The sequence below is a fragment of the Tenrec ecaudatus genome, chromosome 6 (genome assembly GCF_050624435.1).
Source record: "Tenrec ecaudatus isolate mTenEca1 chromosome 6, mTenEca1.hap1, whole genome shotgun sequence".
Classification (NCBI taxonomy): Eukaryota; Metazoa; Chordata; class Mammalia; order Afrosoricida; family Tenrecidae; genus Tenrec; species Tenrec ecaudatus.
The window spans coordinates 49526972-49547867 of record NC_134535.1 but is presented as its reverse complement, the minus strand read 5'-3'; the positions used below and the strand labels follow the sequence as shown (position 1 = coordinate 49547867).

Below are 20896 nucleotides of genomic sequence, written 5' to 3'. Positions count from 1 at the left end.
AACCATCATGTAAATATCTGATATGCAGTATGTATTTTCATTGTTACAAATTGAACATAATTAAAGCATAGTGATTAATCACAGAAACAATATATAATTTTATATTTTGAAATATTTATTTTTAATTACAAATAAATGAAATGTTGTCTTGAAATATGGTGTAGCATGGCTTATAGTCTTCACGCCTGGTACTCGTATCATTGAATGCAATGATAAGGTGATAAATTTTAATCTAACTATGTCTGCTCTGGTCAATTGTCTAAGGAAATTCAATGGAGGCTTACTAGTAATCCCTGTAAGGATTCCACAAATGAATTTTGGGCCTTCACTGTCATCATAGCCTTCTGCAAACCAGGTGCTCCGAATTTAAGCTTGAATACAATTCCCTTCTCTGATCTTGGATTTTACTATTTACAGTCCTTGAAGCACGTGCATGGCATGCTCCTTTCATGTGGACTTAGCTGATACTTCACTCAGATAGTTGCTTGTTTTAAGCTAAGTCTTTAAGGCCCTAGATGCTATTCTCTTTGACAGCTTAGCACCATCTGGCTTCTGTACCACACTTGCCATAGTACCCAGATCTTCAGTGATCACTTCAGGAGGGCAAGTAGTCAACGACTTTTCAATAGTCTGGAGGGGATCTTTGTATCCTACAAACAAGTAGATATTCATTATAACAAATTGTGAGGAAAATATCAGATTGCATTTGTATATTTAGAAGAAAGGAACAGATTTTACGACTTTTTTGGTAAAATATAATATTGGTGCTTAAAATGTAAGATCTGAGAAATAAATTTATATATGAAAGCTATAACATTTCAGAACATTTTAATGAAAAGCTAATTATATTTTTTAAAAAGGTCAAACTAATGACCATTTTTATTACTTAAGAAAAAATATATAAATGTGAGAGTCCAACAGAATGTCTTTAAAGTTTTTAAATTGTCCATTAGGTGAAGGTTTCCAGAGCAAGTCAACTTTTCATTCAACCATTCATACACATTTTGTTTCATGTCATTGATTGCAATGCCCACAGTGTAGCATAACTTACTCCATTTCCTTCTCATGTTTCTCCTTCCATTCCTCCTTCCTTCTAAGCCGTATGAACTGCCTTCTGTAAATGTTGTCATTTTGACCTCAAGTAATTGTGTTTCTGAGTTATTAATTCTAGTGTTACTGTCCCTCTTATAGACTTGTCTATTGTTTGACTAAAAGTTGAGACATGGGATGAGCTCATTTCTACACTTGATGGGTAGCAAAGAGCCATAGATCTGGGTGTTTTATTGGTCTCTATCTAACCAGTAAGTTGGGTTTTTTTTTTAATGATTTTAAGTTTTGCTCCACATTTCTCTCCCACTCTATTAAGGACTTTCTGATGTAATACTTTTCAGAGCAGATGGTAGTGCTCTGTGCACAATCTAATTCTTCTCATCTCAGGAGCATGGAAGTTGATGTGCAAGATGCGGATGCCCTGTAAAGGAGAAGTTTTAAACGTCACAGAAAGAGGAGGAAAAGTAAAGCTGAAATGGATGTGAAATCTCTAGTGACAAACAAGTTCATTTCAAACAAGCAAACAAATAGCTAAACGTCACAGAAAGTGTTGGAGGTCTGCATTAATATCATCCCGTGCACAAGCATGAAGCTAGCTAAACCACAAACTCCCTTCAGCCCATGACCACAGGTTAGCAAGTTTTTGCATTTATTACTAACTAACTGTAAGAGTGCATCATGCGAGTGGGTCTTCTTTCTACAGCTCATTCTAGGCTCCTCTGAGGTGCATTCAATGTCTTCTGTTTTATATTGTGAAGCATCATGTTCTGCACACTGGCCATGTTTCAATAAGTGCTTTTGCATGACTGACTCACTAATACTATAATTTACAATACAGGGTCATTTCAAGCACAGTCGATTTTTAAAAATGTGTCATGTGAGTGCACACAAAAATAATTTTAGATGGTTATGACCGTAGATTAAACTCCTCCAAAATGCCATCAGTTTTTTTGGGGGTATTTGTTCATGTTTTCTTGTTATGAAACTAATTTAGTCTATTGAAAAATTGTGAAGAAATGCTAGAAATATAATTTCACCATTAGGAGATGGCTATTGTAAACATTTGGTTCACAGTATATCTTCCCATTTATTTTTCTTTGAATACATGCATATGCACACCAATTTTAATTTTAAACACATGGTTACTTTACACACATGGTTTTACAGATAATATGCAAATCTTTATTTCATTTGGACCACATCACAGACATCTTTCCATGTCAATGAATCCAGATCTTTACCCAGATTGGTTAGGGTGTCTGCCTTGTATGAGAAGAAGTACATGGATTGGCTTATAAAAGCCAGCAGAGTGGTTCTGATGGAGAGGAGTCATGCCGAGACCTGTTCCAGCATTGGACTCGTCTGACATTGTCCTGGTTGATGAAGGGAGATAAGCCCTCTTTTCATGGGGATCTTCTCAGTTATATCCCTGAGTTGTCACCTGAGTTTTCTCACATTGACTTTAGAGCCGCAACCCAAATTTGCATTGTGCTACTTCTGTAATATTGCTCTAATACACCACATAACAGTATATTCTGGGAGTTCTTGTGTGTTCTGTGTGGTTATTGAAGTGACTTATCAAATCCAGCAGATAAATAGTGAGTGAAATAATGGGGACATGGGAAAGGAGTCATGTTTCACCTCTCCCTCATAGGAATCAAACTCATGCTGATTTCTGGTTTTCCACATTGCTTTAGAAGGTAGAGTAACAGAGTGCGTTGTTGAGATCTTTTAAGTAGTTCCATTGACAAACATTTTGAAATGGTTATTCAAATTTAAAGACCGCAAAACTTATGAGTGTGTTTGTGGTCTAAGTGGGGGATACACTCAATATACTCTGAACTCTCCAACTTGATAGCAACATCTGCCATGTTGTTGTTGGTAGGTGTTGAGTCACTTCTAACTCATAGTCACCCTGTAGAATGTAATGTCTTGGAAAAGGCACTGTCAGAATGCTCCTTAGAAGTGAGGATGGTGAGACCTCCATCAGCTGGATATGCTGTAAGGAGGGACCAGTCCCTGGAGAAGGAGGCCGCATTAGGAAAGGCAGAAGACCAATGAAAAAGCAGAAGCCCCTGTTGGCATGGGTAGACATGGCGCTACAAGAATGACCTCCAGCAAAACAATGACTGTGAGCCTGGTACAGGGCTGGCAGTGGTTTATTCTGTTCATATATGGTCACTGTGCGTGAGCACTGACTCAAAGCCTCTAACAACTGTAACACCTATCCTGGATAAGGAAAATGAAATCCTTCACGATGGCAATCTTTTTTCCACTTTTCATGATATTTATTGGTCTATGTGTGAGGAATTTTGTTTTCCATGTGTTGAAGTGTGAGCCATACTGAAAATTGTAGTCTTTGATCTTTATCATTAAGGGCTTCAAGGTATCTTTGCTTTCAGCAGCAATGCTGTGTCATCTGCACACAGCCAGTGGTTAATCTGCCTTCCACCCATCCAGGTGCTGCGTTCTCCATAGGCTCCAGCGTCTGGAATGGTGTACTTAGCATAAACATGGAATACATTTGATGAAAGGATACCAACCTGCCTCCCATTTTTTCTGATTTTAAACTATGAAGTATCTCCTTGTTTTCTTCCAAAGACTACCTCTTGGTCTATGTATAGGTTTTGTATGCGCATAATTAAGTGTTCTGGAATTCCCATTATTTGCAGTGTCAACTGAAAGTTGTTATGATCTAGGTAGTTGAATACCTTTGCAAAACTCCTAAAGCACAAGTCAGCATCTAACATTAGTAATAACATCCCTACTTTCATGTCCTTTTATCAATGTTCCTTGAATTGATGGCAGCTCCTTGTTGATGTACTTCTGTATCTATTTAGAACATCTTTTCAGCAAAATTCTTCTTGCAGGTGACACTGATAAAAATATCACTGCCACTGAGTTGGTTCTGACTCATCAACTGTCAATCTTTAAAGAAACAGAGTTTCGTCTTTCTCCCATAAAGTAGCTGTTGCATTCAAATCATTGACCTTATGGTCATTATAACCCGCTGCTCCATGAAAGTGTGATAATTTGTGGATTCTATTGGATCACATTCCTTTTGAATATGAATATCTTCCAAGTAGTTGTCTTTCAGATTTCTTGTCATAGATGAGCGAATGCTTCTACCATTGCATGGTGGTTGTTGTTGGAACATCTTAAGTGATACATTCTGTCAACTACTGGAGTGTTGTTTTTCACCAATGTCTTCAGTGCGGTTTTGACTGAAGTTTCCAGGGAGGAAAAGCCAAACCACAGCTGCTTTTCTGGTTGACAGGAGGAAAATATTAAGGATTAATGATGTCCTCTAACAATGATAGCTGATTTCTTATAGCTGTGGCTTGGCTCTCATATATACAAGGATATTAGTATGCTAAATTTATACTAGAAATAAATCTTTTTTTGTGAACTTGGGTGAATTACTGACATTTTACCCTTAAGGGACTACCTAGTTAGTTAAGTTTCAGAGGTATATTTTTTTTACCTTAATGTATTGCTGCTGTCACAGGCCATGGAGCCTGTTCCACTTCCTAACAACCTTATGTACAATAGAACAAAACACTGGTCGGGCCTGTGACACTGACATCCTGACAATTGTGATTGCCATGTTGAGCCCATTGTTACAGATATTCTGTCACTTGATCTTGTTGAGGGTCTTCCTTGTTCTTTTTAGACCCTCCACTTGACGAAGCTTAACAGCCATATCCAGGGATTGCTTCCTCTTGATCACATGTCAAAAGTATGTGAGACAAACTCTGAAGTGGCAGCATCACTCCCAAGGAGCAATTTGGTTGTATTTTTCCCAAAATGCATTTGCTTGATCTCCTCGCAATACATGAAATATTTCAGTATTATTCACAAACATTCTAATTCAAGCACATCACTTTTCTCCAGTCTTTCTTATTCAATGTCCAGCTTTTCATGCATATGAAATAACAACAAGTACCATGACTCAAGCCAGGTGCACCTTAAAATTCAAAGGGACTTTGGGTTTGCACACTTTAAGAAGTCCCGAACAGTCGATTTGCCCAATTTGATTTGTCACTTGGTTTCTTGACTGCTTGATTTCTTTCCATGAGCACCGATTGCAGATACAAGTAAAATAAAATGGTTGAAAATTTAAAATCTGTTTTCATTTAACATGATGTTACTTAATGGTTACATTGAATTGTAATCCGCAATGAATGCCGTATGCTTTAGACTTTCTCATCAGTAGGTGCAGCAAGTCCTTTTTGCTTCCATCAAGCAAGTTGGTGTAACTTCTATGTTTCAGGTTCTTAATGAGCCTTCCTCCATTCTTGACGCGGTGTTCTTCAGATAGTCCAACTTTTGGATTATTTGCTCAGATTAAATACCTAGAGTGAAAAGCATACAACCCCGACACACACTTCCGATTTTGAACCATTCGATATTTCCTTATTCTGCTCAAATGCCTGCCTCTTGGTCTATGTACACCAGGCTCTGCTTGAGCACCAATAACTGTCCAGAATTTGAACTGTTTGCAATGTCATTCATATCTTGCTGTGGGGCACACAGTTGAAGGCCTTTATACATACAGTCAATAAAATACAAGTCCACATATTTCTGCCATTCCATGCTTTCAGCCAAGATGCATCTCCCATCAGCAGTGACATCCCTTGTTCCATGTCCTCGTCAGAAGGCTGCTTGGATTTCGAACAGCTCTCTATTGGAACAAAATGGCTGTGAGCCACATCCGAGCTCCTCCAACTCCAAGGTGGATTACCATGAGGCAGAGGTCAGACATGCTTTCCTCCTCCATTCTTCCCGGCCAGATTCTCTTCCCATTGGTTGGTCAGGTGTCTTTCTCTAAGACTTTTATGGCTTACTATAGTCATAAAAATTCACAAATGCCTAAATGATGTGAGGTAGTTAGTATAACGAAGCCAAGATAGCAGTGTGTTTAGCATGTGCTTTGAGGTTTGACAATTTCAGATGGAGTCATTTCACTTATATTTCGCTTGGTCTCTTCTTTTTCTCTGGGGGCAAGAGATAACTTATCCAAATATTAGTTTTCTTATTTTAAAAATGGAAATGAGGACCTGATGCAAAGGGCTTAGGTGGAGAGCAAATGCTTTGAAAATGATTAGGGCAAAGAATGTACAGATGTGCTTTACACAATTGATGTATGTATAGGTATGGATTATGATAAGAGTTGTATGAGCCCCTAATAAAATGTAAAAAAAAAATAAAAATGGAGATGATAATTTCAAAGTTATTGAGAGAATTAGTTAGACATTGCAAGATTTCTATCCCATGTAAAGCAGTAAAAAAACCAAACCCAAACAGAGAAACAGTCCTTCCTAGTAATCATAATGATACTTTACACCAGCAGGTGCTCATTAATGCTGTTGTGAAACTTGAATGTTTAACTTTAGCACATTAACAATACCCATTAAACCTCTCTTCTATATTTAGATGGAGCTCTCTTATGTGTATACTTTTATGTGTAATCATATCTAGAAATAAAGCCACACCAATTTTACTGATTGCTCATAAGACCGAGTTAGTAAAAGGTATGAATTACAGATATTTTTAGATAGAATAATTACATTACTTTAAATTCATTTAGTAGCTATGTGTAAACTAAGGGGAGCTTTAAATAAATTCTTTGAGGAGATACATTTTGTTAAAGAGGTAAATTTGGTAAAAAAAAATAAAATTAAGAAGTAAATTTGGTATTTTTTTTCACTTATCAATGGTTCATAGCTATTTTGCATTTGCAAAACTTGTTAAGATAACCTCACAATCTCTTAATTAGTTTAAGAAATTCCTCCCAACCTCTGGAATCTGAGCCACTCTCTTAGAAAATCCTTTGTTCACAATTAAAGGGAAAATTTGTCAACTTCGATTTTATAAAGTATAGGCTGGCTTCCTTTTTTTTCTCACTACATAAGTGTTTTCACATCAGATGGATAAAAGAAAAATGGGAATAATGCTTTTTCCTGAGACACATATATTTTAATTTTAAACTTACTATTGAAAACAACAACAGGTTTGAAATAAAGCATAGTCAGACAGTTTATTAGTAACTCTGGGACAACTTCCATTAAACTCAAGTAATAAATAGTAGACATTTGGGTTCAGCATTGTGTTGGGAATATATTTAATGTGGATGTTAGTGCTGGCGGGGAATTTACGGATAATTTAATCCAAGCCCCACAATGGGCAGACAAGGGAATTAAGGCACCACAGACAGGAAGTGACTTTCCTGGAGCTGGTAGGTTAGAGTTAGTGCCAAGGTTAGAGAACTGGTGACTTAGAAGTCCTTGCAGAGCTTCACACTCGCTATACCAGGTTTTGACATATGTTACGACTACAGTTTAAAAAAAATTTTATTTTAAGAAATCATTTTATTGGGGTATCTCACAGCTCTTATACCACTCCATACATCGATTGTATCACACACATTTGCACACTTGTTGCCATCATCCTTTTCAAAACATTTTCTTTCTACTTGGTATCAGGTCCCCTTTTTTCTCTCCCTCTCTCCCCACACTAGTGACCCCTTGATAAATTAAAAATTATTATTATTTTCGTATCTAACACCATCCACTTTCTCCCTTCACCCATGTTCCTGTTGTTCATCCCTGGGGGTGAGGTGGGTTGTTAAACATCGATCATTGTTATTGGTTCCCCTTTTTTCCCCTTCTCCCTACCTTCATGGTATTGTTACTCCCATTATGGCTCCTGAGAGGTTATCTGTCCTGGATTCCACGTGTCGAGAGCTCTTATCTGTCCCAGTGAATACACTCTGGTCTAGCTGGATTTGTTACATCCTGGCTGGCTCATCTCTTCCCTGTGACCCTTCTGTGAGGGGATGTTCAATTGTCTACCAATGGCCTTTGGGTCTCCACTCTGACCACACCCCTCGCCTTCTCATTGATATGACTGTTTGTTCTGGGTCTTTGATACCTGATACCTGATCCCATCTACACTCATGATCACATAGGCTGGTGTGCTTCCTCCATGTGGGCTTTGTTGCTTCCCAGCTAAATGGCTGCTTATTTAACTTCGAGCCCTTAAGACCCCATCAGCTTTCTTAACCACATTTGCTTATGCACCCGTTTCTTACTTCAGTGATCATATTGTGAAGGTGAGCATCACAGAATGCCAATACCTACTACAGTTTTAACATTAGCTAGAGCTCTTGTGGCTGGGCTATCCCAACAAAGCAGTATGGGAAATTTTCCATGATAGGTAGCATCTAAAAAGCAGCAGGTCATTACTGCTTTGTTCCTAACTCTGGAACAATGAAAAAAAATTCTAATTATACAAGAGGCACTAGACAAATAGTTCCTCTCAACAAAAATTTTAGTGTTTTCTATGTGCCTGGCTCTGGGTTATATACTAGGAACATGAAGCAGAACAAAAGCAGTTTCTATCTATCCTTAACAAACAAATACTCCAGTGGAGGAATCAAACATATGAGAGGAAAGCTTTAGTTGTCACTGACAGTTGCTGAGGAGTTCATGCTGACTAACAGTGAACTCCGATGTACGGAGCAGAACTGCTCCAGGTGACCTTCCAGGCTGTAAGCGAAAGCAGATTACCAAGCCAGAATTCCAAGGTGCCTCAGGTTGAACTTGACCTGCCACGCCTTCAGTCAGTAACTGAACACTCTCCCTGCACCGCCCAGGGGCTTCAACACAGTCTCAACCAGTGCAAGTAAGTGTCTTCCCTTTTAGGAAACATCACTCTTTTGTCAAGTCTTCTTATCCTGAGGGTGTTTTGACCTGGGGAAAATTCCCAATCCCTGTTTCAATTCTTTTTTTTTAAAAACATTTTATTAGGGGTTCATACAACTCTTATCACAATCCATACATATACATAAATCAATTGTATAAAGCACATCTGTACATTCTTTGCCCTAATCATTTTCTTTTTTTTACATTTTATTAGGGGCTCATACAACTCTTATCACAATCCATACATATACATACATCAATTGTATAAAGCACACCCGCACATTCCCTGCCCCAATCATTCTCAAAGCATTTGCTCTCCACTTAAGCCCTTTGCATCAGGTCCTCTTTTTTTCCCCCTCCCTCCCCGCTCCCCCCGCTCCCCGTTTCAATTCTTTCCCAGGAAGTTCTGTGATAAAAAGATGCAATCATAGATCAAGCGAAGTTAACACCTTGACCCCAAATCTCAATGCAGAGAAGTAGGATATACTGAACTAGAGTGTGAGAGGAGCAATTATTTTTCAAATCTGTTGTTGCTTGTTAGGTGCCATTGACTCAGTTCTGACTCAGACCAGCTCACTGTATAAAAGAACAAAACTCTGCCCAGTCCTGTGCCAGCCTTGTAATGGTTATGCCTGAGCCCAGTGCTGCAGCCATGGTGTCAACCCATCTCCTGGACTGTCTCCTCTTACTTAGTTGACCTTCTGTTTTTCTGATCTAGCTGGGTTTAAATGACCTTAGGCCAAAGCACCAGCCAAACCTCAAATGAAAATTTTGGAACTTACCCTTGCCACATGAAATGATTAGCTGAGCTCGCTGACTAGATCTTTGCAATTCTGGGACAGCTCCTGTCTTATCACTGATGGCCTGGGAGGGAACGAATCAGAGGGAACAAATCAGAGGGAAGGAATCAGAGGGAACCCATATCTTTGACATTTTCACACTTGGAAATCCCACTTGGAGGGAGGGTGGGTTGGAAAGGGGGAACCGATTACAAGGATCTACATGTGACCTCCTCCCTGGCGGACGGACAACAGAAAAGTGGGTGAAGGGAGACGTCGGGCAGGGCAAAATATGACAAAATAATAATTTTTAAATTATCTAGGGTTCATGAACGAGGGTGAGTGGAGAGGGAGGGGAAAAATGAGGAGCTGATGCCAGGGGTGTAGGTGGAGGGCAAATGTTTTGAGAATGATGAGGGCAATGAATGTACAAATGTACATAATTGATGTATGTATGGATTGTGATAAGAATTGTATGATCCCCTAATAAAACTATTAAAAAAGTGAACATAATTTAATCAGCTCCTTCTTTCTACCTTGACAGTTTGATGCCCAGGCATAAGAAAGAAATAATTTCCTTTTTAGAATTGTTTTTCCCCTTTATACTACCAGATAATTTAAAAAACTTTACTCAAATTCTGTTTCCAAGCCTTTTTTAACATTAACTGTTTTTAAATCAATTCTTCTCATTATGCCTTATCACCTATTATGTCCAGACTACGCTTTAGAAGCCAATCTGAGAGCTGTGATTAAAAAACATTTAGTCTTAGCTTATTCTCTTGAGTTAACAGAGGAGCTGAACATTTTTTTTTCAATTTGAAGTTTAAATGCAGAGAACTTTAGATAAATTTAGATGTGTCTTGAGAAATGAAACAAACACAACATCAGTGGATTACCCAATAAGCAAGGCAAGCATGGGAGTTTATTTGAGCTTGCTTGCTAACCTATATATAGGAGCCCTGGGAGTGTCATGGTTACCCGCTGGCACTGTTAACTACAAGGTCAGCATTTTGAAACCACCAGCCACTGCAAGGGAGGAAGATGAAGCTTTCTACTACTGTACAGAGTTATAGTCTCAGAAACTCACAGGGACAGTTCTATCCTGAACCAGAGGGTTACCACGAGTCAGAATCGACTCGATGGCAGTGAGTTTTTTAAGACTTCACTATAGTGAACAGTTTCACATACTTCCTCTTCATCTTAAATAAGGCCTTGCTTATCTAGTTTACCGGGCATTCCATCCTTGGCAGTGATTTGAAACATTGAAAAGAACCTCTGTAAGTAAGTGTTGTGGGGTTAGGAGAGAATGAGATATCAGACACACCTAAAAACAGAATATTTATTTATGAAAGCTGTGAAATAATTCACTACAGATTAATAACTAAGCACAAGTAAGCCCATGCTTATCTTGCTTATTGAGTAATCTGATACTGTTTAGCATGATTATAGTTTACAATTTGACTGTTGACCACAATTTTAGTTTTAAAATTCACTTACCTCATTAACCTGAACATTACTCAAGAAAGAGATAATCTGACAGAATCTGATGATTATCTCATGAGGCAGTTCAGCTACATACAACAAAAAGCAGCAATATGACATTTGTGGTCCTGAAAATTTTGTTTTAAGTCATCTTTCCATAAACATTCTCTTTGCAGTCCATAAAACAAGGTGTTTGCTTTTAAAAATTTATCATTTTCGAGTAAGATAGGGCTTGTAAATTTTTGCATGTCCATGATCCGAATTCTACCTTGCAGGGCAGGATCGGGCAGAGGTTGTACACTGGTACGTATGAGGGCTGGAGGCACAGGGAATCCAGGGTGGATGATACCTTCAGGACCAAGGGTGTGAGGGGCGATGCTGGGAGAGTGGAGGGTGAGTGGGTTGGAAAGGGGGAACTGATTACAAGGATCTACATGTGACCTCCTCCCTGGGAGAGGGACAGCAGAGAAGGGGGGGAAGGGAGATTCCGGATAGAGCAAGATATGACAAAATAACGATGTATAAATTACAAAGGGCTCATGAGGGAGGGGGGAACGGGGAGGGAAGGGAAAAAAAAAGAGGACCTGATGCAAAGGGCTTAAGTGGAGAGCAAATGCTTTGAGAATGATTGGGGCAGGGAATGTATGGATGTGCTTTATACAATTGATGTATGTATATGTATGGATTGTGATAAGAGTTGTATGAGTCCCTAATAAAATGTAAAAAAAGAAAAGGGAAAAGAAAGAAAGAAAAGAAAATGATTAGGGCAAAGAATGTACAGATGTACTTTATACAATTGATGTATGTATATGTGTGGACTGTGATAAGAGTTGTATGAGCCCCTAATAAAACGTTTAAAAAAAGAAAGAAAGTGGTAAAACTAGAGTGCTTCTTAGAAGGAAAGATGATGAGATTTGAAAAAAAATTGTTTGCATGTCAACATTCAATGGTTCCAAAAGACAAAGCACATTTTAATTCTCCTAAGAATAGAAGCATTGAGTCAGTTTGTTTTTTCAGATTACAATCTGCAAGTTAACCATTCCTGTTAGTTATTTACATCGATTCAACACATGGTGGTGGTGGTGGTGGTGGTGGTGGTGGTGGTGGTGTGTGTGTGTGTGTGTGTGTGTGTATGTAGGCGACAGGGAGGCTTCAGAAAGTTCATGGGAAATGTGAAATGAAAAGATAATGGAACTTTTTGATGAGCTTTTTCAAGTCTCCTGATATTTACTGCATGCTTCCTCTGTGACTGGCCCTCTGCTAGGTCCTGGGATTAGAGAGATGGAGAAAACTGCCCCGGCCTTCAAGTCGTGTACACATTACTGTAATGTCCAAGTTTCAAGTGACTGTTGTTAGTTGCTGCTGCGTCAGCTTTGACGAAGAACAGAAAGTTTCCAGTGTGTATTTTTAATCATTGCTGTGTCAATCCATCTCATGGAAGACTTCCCTCGTTTTGTCGCTGACCCTCGACTTTATCAGGCACGATGTCTTTCTCCAGGGGTCAGTCATCCCGAGAACGTATCCAAAGTAAGTGAGACCAAGTGTTGCCTTGCTCACTTTTCAGCGCTCTGCACCGCTCTTTTCTGGAAGCATTTTTCTTTTCATCTTTCTTGATCGAGTGCGCACTTGCGGTTTTCCTGTTGTCTCTGTGGTTTTACTTTCTCAATTTCCTTGGTCTATTTTCCTTATAGACCTGCCCTTTCACATTGGTTGGTCTCATAGTTTTAATGTTGGCTCTTTACTCACTCCATAGTCCCATTCTAGGATTGCCACGGACATCTTCGGTTTCTATGTGTGGCAGAGATACATATTGTTTAATATGTCTACATATATTAAAACATCTGTTGAGCTCCTATCAGATCCTAGTGTCAGGAATATATTGGTCCTGGATACATGTCTTTTTATTTTTGGAATGACTGCAGGAGTGAATGATCCAGCACTGTTTATGCCACATAGTGGGGACACAGATGTCAGTAAGACGGGGTCTCCCTGACTTCACGACGGTCATAATTCAGAAGAGCCAGAGCATGTGTTCCAAATTCTTCCATTCTGAGCTTAGACTCACGTGGTCATCTGGTTCTCTAGTATGCCCATGTACTCGTCCTGCAAACACTTCAAGTGTAACCTGTCAAATGCTGCAAACCCTCTTCCCATATTTGTCCTTTTTAATGTAGTTTTTATTTCATAATAATAAACACCCACCTGGACTTTGAGGGACTAAGGAAACGAGAGAAGCCAACAAGCCGGAGTGAGAGCACAGAGCTGAAAGACGGTGGCAAGCGTACTGGCAGGGCAGGGTGATGGCCCCAAACCACAAAAGGAAGAGTCTGGTACTAAAGATAAAACATGGCATTCAGGTCGCGCTTAGTAGAGTTGTCCACAGTGAGCAGGGCGGGGATCTTCCTGCTGGCATTGCCATTCCTGGAAGCAGAACGCTCCCTGGCTTCCACAAGGCGCAGACCTTTCACCTCGCCGGAGACCACGTGCTTGCGAGCCAATGGTTCAGTCTCAATGTTGCACACAAAAACTGGGAACCCTTCGTATGGGGGAGCATTTGCCAAGGACAGGGTGTCAGGACCCATGTGCTTCAGGATGAAGTTCTCCTCCTCAAATTTCTCCCCGTAGATGGACTTGTCACCGAGGAAGCCACCACTCGGGCACACAAGCCCAGGAATGATTCTGCGAGAGCAGGAACCTTCCCCTGCCCCCCACCATTGTTTTACCGGAAAGGAACTTATGTAGTGTATAACTCAATAGTTGAATCAGTCAATCATGCCATGGAAAGCTCACCCCCACATCAATTGTAGCGCTTTCCCCCACCCCCAGGGTTAAATCACCTTTAGGATGATGTATGCACTCACCATAGGTTCTTGTGTTCCTCCAGCAGGAATCGATCTTCAAATGCTTCCTGCCCAATGCTCAGAGTGCAAATGTTTTCTGCTGCCTTTGGAATTTCGTTCACAAGCAGCTCAGAGGAGAGGCATGCTGCCCAGGGGCTTGCTGTCAATTGGGATGGCCAAATACACGCTCGTGCTGACGGTGGGTGGGCATAGCAGGATCGGAAAAGACTACACACCCAGGGGCTGGCATCAGCCAGGCCCCGTAGTTGTTTCACCTGACTGGCCAAAGAAAGGAATGCTCTTCCTTCTGGTTCCATCCTTACAATTGTTCCTTTGCTTGAGCCCATGGTGCCAGCCCCTATGCCAATTTGCCAGCCCTTCTTGTCGAGGGTCTTCCTCTTGTTGACTGCCCCTCTATTTTATCAAACATGATATCCTTTTGTAGCGACTGGTCTTTCCTGATGATATGTCCAAGGTACGTGCGACAGAGTCTTGACATCTTGGACTCGACAACAGATCTGTTTGAACTGTTGGCAGTCCATGCACTTCACCAACACCATAATTCGAACGCATGGGTTCTTCTTTGGTCTTCCTTATACAATGGTCAACTTGTCCATGGAGAGGAGGTGACTAACAATATATCATGGCGTCCATCAGACCCACCTCTGTCCTCCAAGTAACATCCTTGCTTGTCAATACTTTACAGAGATCTTGTGCAGCAGATGTGGTGGCCATTTGATCTCTTCTTGACTGCTGCCTCCATGAGCATTGATTGCAGATCTAAGCAAGATGGAACCTGACAACTTCAACCTTTTCTCTATTTTACAATATGATTTTATCTATTGGTCAAGTTTGGTGGCTTTTGGTCTTCTTTACATTGAGTTGTAATTCAAACCTCAGGCTACACTCCTCGCTCTTCATCAGCAAGTGCTTCAAGTCCTCCTCCCTTGGAGCAAGTACAGTTGTGTCAGCTGCATATCTTAGGTTGTTCATAAGCCTTCAGTCACATTCTTCTTCATACAGTCCAATTTCGCGGACTATTTGCTCAGCATGAAGACTGAACAAGTACGGACCCCAAGTGACAGAGTGGAACTCCCTCCATAGGACGTTCTTAGTTGCGGTTATTACAGAAGCTGACAGGTCTCTTCCCTGGCACCGCTTGTGTGGGTTTGAACCTCTAACTTTTTTGGTTAGCAGCTGACTGCCTGACTGTGTGCGCCACTAGAATGCTTTGCTTTTGAGCTATTCATGCCCCAAATGTTTTCTCTCTCTCCAATATAGTGGCCAGACCTAATTCCCACTTCATAAGAGAAAGTGGGGTTAACAAATACCAGCCCCGGCCTGTGATCTTCCTGCATCCTGCTTCACCTTTCTGTGTCACTGACCTGCAGCCATGTGAATCTACACTCCTCGCAAGTGCTTCAAGTCCTCCTCCCTTGGAGCAAGTACAGTTGTGTCATCTGCATATCTTAGGTTGTTCATAAGCCATGAGTCAAAGGGAGCGCTTCAGGAGCGATGGCAGAGCAGCTGTGTCCTATTTTTGAGAGAAGACAAAACACAGGCTCACCCTTCTTAGAGCTGCCAGACAGCATCTTTTCTGAGCAGAACTGCCCTTTTTGCCACTGGCAACTCCGCCCTCGCTGGGCACACACTGGAGAAATAGCCTCCTGTCTTTTTTCCTCTACTCCCTTACTGGTTTGCACAATTTATTGTTGTTCAATAAGGTAGTGAACATGCATTACTAGTTTGTTTCACTTACATACAAGCTACACTCAGATTCAATTGTATGTAACATTTCTATCTCATTCGGCTCCCAACTATAAAGTTCATAGTTAAAACCTACCAGGCTCTCCAAAGTACACAGTTGTGGCTGTTTCTGTAGATTTGCAGTCTTGCAAACCCTAGATAGGATTACTATAGTTGGAATTGATTGATGGCATGAGTATACACACACACACACACACACACACACACACCCCAACAGACACATGCACACACACATGCACGTATACTTTTGCACACACACACACACACGAATCAACTTCAAAAATTCATGGAAAATGAACTTAAAGGAATTTGGTCTATATATTTGTGGAAAAGAATAACTTCTGATAGGTTGAAGCCAGAGTCAATATTCTATGAGAGTATAAAATAAAACCCTGTTTCATATATTTAGAGAAAGAATAGTTAATGATGAACATTACACAATGGTGAGAAATATGGTAGGAGAACCGAGATGATCTTATTCAAAAGGAAAATTAAATTATGTATTTAAAAAAATCATTTTATTGGGGCCCATACAACTCTTATCGCAATCCATACATCCATCCATTGCATCAAGCACATTTGTACATTTGTTGCCTCCATCATTCTCAAAACATTTGTTTTCCACTTGGGCTCTTGGAATCAGCTCCTCATTTTTCCCCTTCCTCCCCCTCCCCCCCCTCGTAAATTATGTATTTTCTATGTAAACAGCATTTATAGGTCCTTAGCTTATTGATTCAGCTGGCCAAAGTTCTAAGTCACAGGTTTAACACCCTACAGAGTCTGACTAAATTTTTCCTGTTTTCTGGTCACATTAGCATACCTCACCTTACAATCTCAAGCTATCCCACACAGAGGGACTGGACGTTGTGGGAAAGACTGGCTCCTTGCATACTGATCCCTATTTTTAGATGAAAAGCTGAAGGGTACTGTTGGTGGACGGTTGACCGTCTTTGTAGGAGGTAGTAATAATAAGTGACGTGCTTTCCAAGTTCTTTCCCAAACATTTCATTGGTACAAACTGTTTTTAAAAGTGAATTTACCAAAAGAAAGGAAATTTGCCTTTTGAAGAAGTATAATAATTCCTCAAATTTAGAAACATATAACTTAATGCTATGATAAATTTGTTTCAATAAATGTTTCATGGAACAATAGTTCATTTAAATATTTATATCAGAGCAAAACCACGTAGCTCTCCTTCAATGCATATGCAATCAATCTTGAAGAAATATTTTATGAGAGGTTAATCTTTTGCATTCTTTATGAAGATATGTTTTCTTTTTAAATATAGCTTTAAAGCAATGATGTGTTTTCTTTTAAAGAGCTGGCGTCCTCCTCTAGCACTAGCTCAGCTGCCTCGACATTCCCTTGTAGAACTTTGATTCTTCCTTGGCCCTAGACACCTGCCCACGATCAGCCCCTGAGCAATGTGCCTGTCTCAGCCGATGGTTTCCGTTTCTGAATAGGAGGTTGTCACAAAGATACACACTCTAGATTTTCATATGCCCAGTTTATCCCTGTATCTAATGTCTGAACACATAAAAAATTCAAGTGCACAAAACAGAATATAGCACTAAATGTCAGTGGCAAAAAGAAAGCTTTGTTAAATTTTCTGCCCACATTTAGTATCAAGAACTTGTACATGCTTCAAAGACACTCAAAAGGCTGCTTGAACAAACAAAGCAAACCAAACCAAAAGCACTGATAGAAAATTAAAATGCAGAATACTTATGTAGATATTTCCACAGGCTGATGATTGAGTTCCTCAATCTTGGGATACCTCGTTAGGAATAGACTAGACTTTGTTTATGAGGATAATGCCATTTATTAACTATCATGAGGACAGCTCTGTAGTACAAGGCAGGGGTCAACAATGATATGGAAATATGAATTTATAAAATATATTGAATATAATGTCTTATAATCTGTTAAGCAAAAACACTTGCCTTTCTAGATTTAAAGCAACGAATGAACTGGATTCTGCTCTGGATTGTTTTTGTTTGGAGGGTCATGGGTAGTTATAAAGTCCCTCTTAATTGAAGAAGTGAATTGGAATTCACACAGAGACACTGCAGAAGAAAGGCCTGGTGATTTGCTTCTAAAAAATAAAAAAATCAACCCTGACCACCTAATGGGGGACGCTGATTGATATGAGATCACCATGAGTTGATGGGTGGGAATCCACTGGAGGGAGACATTGTTTTTCCCCCTCTTAAAGGTACTTACAAAAAATCATTTTCAAAGATTACCGGTAGAATACTTTAATTATGGAATCAAAATCCTCACACACAATGGGGTGTGAAGGAAACAGAGAAATAATATTGAATAAGCAAGTTAACGAGAGAGTTTATGTATCTACTTTAAATTCCTGTCTATGGAATCCGGGGACTGTGACTTCCTGTTTTCAGAAGCCAGGCAGGTAATATAAGTGGTGGAGCCGGATGTGCAGAGCTGGGACTGGAGAGCACACACCAGTCGAAAGGAAGTATTAATACCCACTTCAACTCATATGGAAGTAAAACTCCAACAATTTCAATCTTGTGATTTTTATGATTTATGAATCTAGAGTTTCCCAAAATCTTTGAATTATTTAATGCTAGGAATGATATATTTTGCAAAAACATTGTTGTTTTTGCAAGCTAAGTGTACCTCCTGCACTAGATTTACACTGAGTTACCAGTTAGAACCCTTAATTTAAAAAATCATTTTATTGGGGGCTTGTACAACGCTTATCACAATCCATACATCCTTCCATTGTGTCAAGCACATTTTTACATTTGTTGCCATCATCGTTCTCAAAACATTTGCTTTCTATTTGAGCCCTTGATATCAGCTCCTTATTTTTCCCCTCCCTTCCCCCCCTCCCTCATGACCCTTGGTACTTTAAAAATTGTTATTATTTTTTCAGGTCTTACACTGTCCGATGTCTCCCTTCACCCACTTTATGCTCATGTGTATTCCTCTGGCACAGGGGTCCTCAAACTTTTTAAACAGTGGGAGGGGTGTGGGGAGTTCATTGTCCCTCAGACCCATTGGAGGGCCGGACTATAGTTAAAAAAGAGAAAAATCTATGAACAAATTCCTATGCACACTGCACCTATCTTATTTTGAAGTAAAAAACAAATGGGGCAAAAACACACAGCGGGCTGGATAAATGCCCTCGGCGGGCTGCATGTGGCCCGCGGGCCGTAGTTTGAGGACGCCTGCGACAGTCTGGCACTTAGTTCTGATTGCCAGGTGTAGATATTCAGATGTTGTTGTAAAAAACAAGGGGAAATGGTTCACTACTAATATTTGTTGAGTATTTATTAAGAAAATAGATATGATCCATATTTTGGGGGGTGAAGGCTACACCAGTATACACACCCATTGATAATGTGAATTTGTTTCCACCTGAGTGAGATAAGAATGGAAATAGTATTGACCCAACATCACTGACTGACTCATTGGGAGGAAAAAACCTGACCTACTCTCTGAACACTTCTAGTCTGTCTCACACATACATACAAACACATGCACAGGCATTGTGTAATAGTGTATACATAAGTAGAAATTACAAAGATCAAAGGTTAGGGCTCATCCTAACTAGATTAAACTCTAATATATCTTTAACCTAATGTTGGGTGTTTCTTAGATATATATAAATTTTAATGATTAGATTCTCTAGGACTTAGGAGAGGAACACATTTGAAAGACAGGAATCTAAAAGAGAAAGCAAGCAAGAAAGAATGAAAGCCAGGGATCATGCCTTTACAATGTTTAATTTCACTTCTAGCGCATGCTAGCATAATAGAGGTCCTCAATAGAAGCTGGCAGGACTTGCCATGTATTGAAGAGATACCTGTTGGTGAGCTAGATAGACAGACATGAATTCTACAAAAATGTTTCGTACAATCATCATGTCAGGTACACTAAACATTTTAAAAAGGAAGCTTTTTACATTGACCTGTCACATACATACGAAAAGTGCATAAATCATAATATAGTTCGAAACACTTAGACAAGGTTAACACAAGGGTGTGTATTCTTTCAAAAGATCCAAATTTTAAATATTTTTGAGTAATTTGACAATGCATTTTGCATATTTTGTTACCCATGAAATGTACCTCTGAAAATAACATTTCATATTTATACTGTTTTCCTCTCCCCTGGTTGTTTTAGTTGTCTGGCTCTCTGTTTAAACTTTAAGTCTCTTATTTCTGTAAAATATCTCTCCTTTCTAGTCCTTTCATTAGGTAACACCACCGTTGGGTTTTGTGAGAGCTTATCAAAGTTACTTCTAAAGTATTTGTTGAAGTTGTGATGTGAACATTTTCTAATAAGATTATTTTTTGAAAAGACAAAAATATTCCTCAACGTAAGACCTTCGTTATAGTATTATTAATGTGTAAGTACCAGTAGATATATTTAACTCTTTAAAAAGTAATAAAAGTTTTGAATTTCCAAATGAACTCTCTTGCAGAGAGGAGGGAAACAAAGGCACTTTCAAATTAACTCTCACTATTTAAATCACAACCTCTCAGATACTTATCTCAGTCATTTTACTATAAAGCACATGCCTATAAATACATTACACAATGTCTCTTGTTTGAATAGTTAAAGCAGGTCACATATCACAATCCAAACAAAGATAAACACATGTGGTAACTTAGAGACATTATTTAACAATTTCATTATCTTACATGATCAAAGCATCACTTAAGTAGCCAAGGAAAAGTGATTACATATAACTAAGTCTATTAATCTGTAAATTTATAAGAAAGATCATTGTTTGCTATGGTATGTTATGTCATATGTCTGTTTACTTGGAGTTTGTGCTGGATTATTTATATGAAATTTGACTATTAGGGTAGTTTTCAAATTGACCTCGGAAAATCATCTGGAATTTCTCCAGAATAATGGTGAGAAGTAGGTTATCTTTAATTATAGTTGAAGGAGACAGCCCAAGTTTGGAAGTTTTCCGAATCTTCACAAATATAATATGCATATTACAAAACCACAGGCCATTGCATGTACTAATTGCTGAAAAAAGTATATCATGTACTTGTGGCAAAAGATTCCAATAAAGTATAATTTAATCTAGTAATTCAGAAAAAGCCTGGCTAATTACATTGAAAGGGCCAAGATAAATTTGTTCATATGATGGCCCACTGATAACAATATTTTGTGTATGGTCATGTGATTAAAAGAGATGTGGAAATATTTTTTGTTACAGTCTTACTTTTAAGTGCATGGACTTTGGATAATTCAGTTCCTTTACATAGACACCAAATTC

The 20896-nt window shown here is 39.2% G+C and overlaps 1 pseudogene; it reads right to left on the bottom strand.

The window, feature by feature from the left end:
- The window catches only part of LOC142451398 (cytochrome c oxidase subunit 5B, mitochondrial-like), a 39955-nt pseudogene extending 26784 nt beyond the window's left edge, over nucleotides 1-13171 (bottom strand).
- Between the last annotated feature and the right edge of the window lie 7725 nt (nucleotides 13172-20896).